Source organism: Diadema setosum, chromosome 4, assembly GCF_964275005.1.
Source record: "Diadema setosum chromosome 4, eeDiaSeto1, whole genome shotgun sequence".
NCBI lineage: Eukaryota > Metazoa > Echinodermata > Echinoidea > Diadematoida > Diadematidae > Diadema > Diadema setosum.
In genome coordinates, this window is record NC_092688.1 from 46081085 (window position 1) to 46087753 (window position 6669).

Sequence of the window (6669 nt, forward strand, 5' to 3'; positions counted from 1 at the left end):
GAAGTCCCGATTCGCGAAAATTTAGACTAGCGAAATATATGGCGTATACAGTAATATGCCACAAAGCTGAAGCTACACAGGGAAGAAACATACTATGTATAAGAAAAATGGGGAAAATGATGCTACAAAAGTCTTTCTTCAAAATACAAATAAGGGAAAAGCACAAAAAGTAAAGTCAGATGAGACTGCAAAGTCAATATGATAAGAAAGTGAATGCTTAGCATAATGTCCATGCGGTGACAATATATGTATCTTGTATCTCAAAATCATGAATTTATATGAGAGCAAAAAATCTATTTCGTTTTCGCAACATGTTTGCATAATAGCATGAGCATTCCCGTCAAATGACGTCGATGCATTGTTTTGGGTTACATCGATAACTGTTGTTTTAAAACTCATATTAGCATTTTTTATATTCAAAATTGAGTTCAGAAGTATTATAGATAGTATGCCAATTGAGATACAAGGTCTTGTCACCCCATGGATAATAAGCTATAGTCTTTGTGGCAGCAAAAAACAGAACAGCTCTTCCAACTTGCTACAACAAAGTTTATCCAACCCTACACTTGCCTGACTGCTGCTGTTTCTGCTGAGTTGCCGACAATTGTATGCCACTCTGGATATCTTGCAAGCTGCCACCTGTGGTGTAGAGGTTGTGAGGGGAGTCTGGGGTTGCACGGCTAAACTTTCTGCCCATGCCACACTGCTCTCTTGCCTCCTTTAAACATCTAGTATTGTTTCAAACATAAAGAAAACTTTGTGCCTTCTTTCAATCAACTTTTAGTCCTCAGTTACAAGAGCTACTGTTCCTGAATGATTCATAAACTGTGATTCTTTTTTTTTGTCACAATTTCACTTTGTCTGTCCAATGAAACCACCTACCAGTATCAGAAAACTTGTTGCACATTGAAGACAAATAACATTTTAGAGCTTGTGTGTATTACTTGAACTTCTTATGTATACACCTTCAATGTATTCTTCAAATCATGCATCCAGACAGTTTGAAATTTTATAGAATGGCAGCATTAGTTCGATAAAGCTACATAAAATAAAGATGACATGGTCCCAAAGATGTACCATTAGTGTTACTGTGATGACAGACAGAAGCACTGGCCGCTTGAATAAAATATCTGATCATTTAAATCACTTTTTACCATGGATTATTGATCTATGGGTTAGTGCATCTGTAGATGAATTGAAAATTTGACATTTCATGTATACTGTCACTGTTTTATTTTACTTATTTCTTATTTCTTTTATTTTCATTTTGTTGATTTAATCTATTTATTTATTTAATTATTCATTATCATTATTATTATTATTATTATTTTTTTTTTTTTTTTTTGGGGGGGGGAGACATCATCATCCATGGACACGATATGACAGTGCCCATTTAACCCACTAAATACTAGTCCTTAGTACAATTGGGCAAATATGTATTGGAAAAGTGTGCTATGGCAAGATATTTTAAAGCTTGTCCTCAATGGGTTAAGCCTATCTTTTTGATATACCAGCATATACTCCCACATTAACACTTAATAGACAATATTTTGATTGGACAATACAGTATATGAATAAATTCAAATAAATATCATTAAATTTCTTGCAGTAAGAACACAAAGAACACATTAAAAAAAAATAATAAAAATATATCTCATTAATAAGGAAAATATCTTGACAAACATTACACTCATATAAAGTTATCGCTAATTTTGTGCTCACTGCAATGCAGACCGAGTATGTTCAAGCAAACTGGTGGACAAGACTCTACAGAAGACACACCTCTGGAACTTCCGACAATAAATGGGGCAATATTTCTGGAGCTGTTTCTTCAGTTTTCCTGGGGGCAGAGAACACACAGCTGCCTTGAGTATAGCCCTCTTATCCACACTGGTCCTAGGTTCTGATGGGAAGATCAAACATATCAGCAAAAATTGGTTAGATTCAATATATCTCCAGGCTAATTTGGTAATATTAATTGACTTTAGGTCCTTATGTCTGCATATAATCACTGGTGAAGTGGAAGAAACAAGCAAGAATAGTAACATGATTTTTTCACAAGTTTATCTCCTTTTTTCACTTGTGGAATTTTGTATACATAATAGAATACCTTATATGGAGGTGTTTCACTGAATCAGATCTCTCAAGTTTATATTTCTCTTTGCTGTATATTTCTTGTATGTCTATCATGTCTATGTATCTATGTTATATGTGTACATTTGTATATGAAGAGTTTGTTTGCAAAAAACCGATAAGTCCATTTTTGAAGATTTTGAAGTACGGTCTCTGTCATAAAGTACAAAATAATACCTTTTAAATGATATATTGGTCACTACATATAAAGGTGTATTTTTGAAATTATGTTCAAAAGAAGCAAAAATTTTCTTATTATTCTCTTTATTTTTCTTGACCTTTAATCGCAAATATCTCCATTTGACAAATATGGACTTATCGGTTTTTGCAAACAAACTCTTCATATGTAGGCCTATAAGATATAATGTATAATGTATCGATGTAACTGGGTATGCATGCAAACAAAACAAATTTCCAGAAATGGACAATAATATCGAATTGAATTGAATTGAATTAAATTGAATTGAATTTTCTCTGTCTAGGTGACACTGACTGTACTTTATATGTTCACTCAAGACATGATCACTTTGAATCAATACCAGCTCACTCAAAAATTTTCTTATTATTCTCTTTATTTTTCTTGACCTTTAATCGCAAATATCTCCATTTGACAAATATGGACTTATCTGTTTTTGTAAACAAACTCTTCATAATAGTAGGCCTATAATATATAAAGTATAATGTATCGATGTAACTGGGTATGCATGCAAACAAAACAAATATCCAGAAACGGACAATAATATCGAATTGAATTGAATTGAATTAAATTGAATTGAATTTTCTCTGTCTAGGTGACACTGACTGTACTTTATATGTTCACTCAAGACATGATCACTTTGAATCAATACCAGCTCACTTAAGAAGCTCTAGCAGTGGCGGATCCAGAAGCGGGCACATCGGGCGTGCGCCTCCTCTTTATTTTTTGTTACAACAAAATGAATAAAAAAGAAAAAGGGGGGTGTGCGGCACCCCTTCAATTTTGTAAAGGGGCCTAGCTTCCCTTTATGGAATTCCTGGAACTGCCCCTGTCAAGAGATGTAAACATATATTGCATTCAGATTCTATGCATCTTTAGAACCCAAAACAAAGCAAAACAAAACATATGATCTGTATATTTGATGATTAATCTGCTGGGAGGAGATGTACACAGCAAGTTTGAACTTTAACCTCACCCTTCCCTTCTTCTATCAAACGCTTTGCCAGCAAGGAAACGAAGCGGACAGCTTTCCGGTGCCTTGACATTGCTGCAGTGACGTCTGAACAAGGTCCGTGAGAGTCACAGTATCATATCTGCAAAGCTCCATAATGTGAATATATATGCTGAGCCATCTTGTCCCTGAATAATAAAAGACAATAATAACACTAGTAATAACAATAATAATAATAATAATAACAATAATAATAATAATAATAATAATAATAATAATAATAATAGTAATAATAACAATAACAATTTCCATTGAATCATATTCAGCTTATGACAATTAATCAGCTGGTCAAGATATTAAACAGTAAATGAGCAGCAAAACAAAACAAAACATTCAAAACAAAATTTGACACTTACCATAACAGCTAGGGGTCACTCATAATGTAACATCAGCTAAAAGTACTGGTAAACACTTTCCGTTTCTAATCTACAATTCTACAAGAATAGTATGTATTGGTGCTGATGAGGGAACACAGCTTTTATGATTCTAAAGTTTGCAAGTTTTTAACTCAACAAAATTATGACAGTGTTGTATGCCCTCTGATTTTACAATTCGGTATATCTCTCCATTTGTGACAAATATAAATGACAAAGAATACAGTAATGGTTATGAGGAATGCATACTGAATATAACACATGTCATGATACTGAATAACTGGAAACAGCTAAAAAAAAACATATGAATCTACTGGAAATAACACAAAGCAGAGAAGAAGCTAGATATTTTATATCTTCAAAAGCATTATCTACAAACCCTAATGTGGTCATATATAATCATGCATAACTACTCAATGCAATACATGCTCTTCATTTGTGATTTGGGTATCCCTGGTACCAATTAGAGAAATTACATTTATGCTACATTTGCTCTATCCTGTTACTCCTATCTTAATTCAGTGTGAAATGAAATTAAAAATAATGGGTTTCATATAGATAGGCCTATCAGAATCCAAACCATTACATGGAACTGAATCTATGAAACTCCACTACCATACCCAATTAGTGTCACAGTATCTTGATTGAGTTAGTAGAATGTCATTGCAATTTCACACTAAAAGTTAATTCTCACAGCCACTTCTAAAATGATATACACTCAATCAATAGGGTCTTAAATTACTCTATAGAAAATTCAAATAGCTGGGAGAACAATGTGTAGAACCTTGACCTTGGTAACATCAGGGAGGTGAGACCTCCCTGGTAACATCAGGGAGGCAATTTCCAGTGTAACACGTTACTATTAAATCTAGCATATGAAAACTGATTTTAGAGAGTAGGGTCTACTACTGGTAGCCATCAAAATTAAATTTCATCAACTGGTACACAATAACACTCATTAACAGGAATTGCATTACTGGACTAAGGAGCTTGGACAAAGGCACTCAAACAGACAAATATTAGAACACAAAAATATTAGAACACAAAAATATTTTTTTATGTCCCAAGCCACATCACTTTTGTTTGTGTGGAATACTTTAATACTGCCCTATTTTGTTTGCATTCATCCAATCTGAACTTTAGCTCTTAGAACTCAGATAATCTACCAAACAGAACATAGCTAACCAATAATAAGGCAGGTGCTTTTCTGAAGAAGGTACCATGAAAAAACCAGTATTTAAAATTTAAAGGTCTGTTGGTCCTTTTATTTTCTTGCTCACATGCTAAGCTCTGGCCCCAGGTTTGAGTCTGATGGTTCCAAAATGTTGAAAACACGAAGATTTTAGGCCAACACTGGTAGATATCATGGAGAAAACAGAGCAGCATTGATTCTGGCTACAGAAACATTGTCACTTGGAGAAGAATAATATGGGAATTCCCAATAAAAAGTACAGCTGCAGCTCTTTATCACCACTAGCTTTGACACTGCCTTTTCATGATGCAGTACAGTGCTAGTGGAGTTGGTTGGAGGTCAGCTTGAGATTTAGCTTTGTATCAGTCTCACTCTTTATTTTTATATCGATATCAGCAAGTTATCAAAAGGAACATCTTGATTGTGTCTAAAAGGTGACTCTTGCATGGTAGATCAACGTTTTACAGGGACATTTAAGTTGGGTATTGCTGGAGTTACGGTAATTGACGCTGTTTTCTTGTGAAATGATGGAGGAAAACAGCGGAGATGAGGCTAAGTTGTAACAACGTGAAATGCATTGTGGGTAACATTGCGTGTATGTAGCGAGCGATCTTGTAAAATCTACAACACACACCGTGCACTAAAACAGAACTGTGTGCCTTCCTTTCTGTACATTGGTTCAATCATCTTGTCGCATACAAATCACCTTATCGGAGCTGAACGTTCCTGCGAGACAGACAGTAGAATAAACGCTGTGATGTGTCCGGTCTTTAAGGAACGCAACTAGGTCTAAAAAGACCAGTTGTCTTCTCCAGTTTGTCGGGAAAATGGCAGTGACAAACGAACTTGACGTCGAGCTGGAGAGGTAGAAGATTCATTAGCGCAAGATTGCCCCTGACGTGCATTTCTGATGCCCGCGGAGGGGCATTTCACCGCCGTTGGTCGAAACTAGGTTCAACAACTTTTCGGCCAGGACCTAGGGAGACAGAGGAGTGAGGTTGTTGGTACATCCCTCGCTCGAACTACACAGAGCTCCCAAAGCGTCTGCTGCAACGGGCATTTTGTCTCGAAGCTAGACCTTAGCTCACAGATCTGAGCTAGGCTCTCTTTTCCAAAGCTAATGTTGGGTGAGTAAATTTAGGAACTCATAAAGTTCAAACATAATTTCACAAACCAGTGGCAGTGCAAAGATGAATTTGTTACAAATGTTAGAGTGAGAATGCTGAGACTAGTGAGAGAGGTTTAAGATGTTTATCTCCATCAGCCATGTTCTCATTCATAAGAAGGATTTAATAGAACTGAAACTGAAACATTTTACTCAAGTTCTCCAGTAACAGCAACATTTTTGTGTCATTCACTGCAGTAGCACAGTTGTACATCAATGATCAGCTGATGATCGACGCTACGCAGGATAAACAATACAATATGTAATGACAGGTGACTCTGTTGATGTTTTCATACCAACTGGATAAAATTGTAATTTACATGTGCCACGTTTGATTCCCACGAGGTAGGCCATAAACTTTACAAGAAGGAAAATACAGTTTAAGTTGTGTGGTGGGTGTCAAACCACTTTGTTGGAGTGTTGGTTTGAGACCAGCGGGCAGGACTTTGTGTGATTTTTTCATATTTATTTTTTATTTTTAATCCTCAACTAACATGATGATCAAGCAAATGTGTGATACAGATATAATCTAGATGATACCTGATGCTTTTAAGTATTGTGCACAGAAAAGTTTTGGAGCTTTGATCTTACAAATTG

At 35.4% G+C, this 6669-nt stretch overlaps 1 long non-coding RNA gene across 1 annotated transcript; it reads right to left on the bottom strand.

The window, feature by feature from the left end:
• Window positions 1–1795: 1795 nt before the first annotated feature.
• On the bottom strand, window positions 1796–5182 carry LOC140227527 (uncharacterized). The gene is made up of 3 exons (XR_011901057.1): window positions 4996–5182; window positions 3306–3469; window positions 1796–1903 (listed from the first exon to the last, which is right to left on the bottom strand). It is a non-coding gene; the product is annotated as an uncharacterized lncRNA (long non-coding RNA).
• Window positions 5183–6669: the final 1487 nt, after the last annotated feature.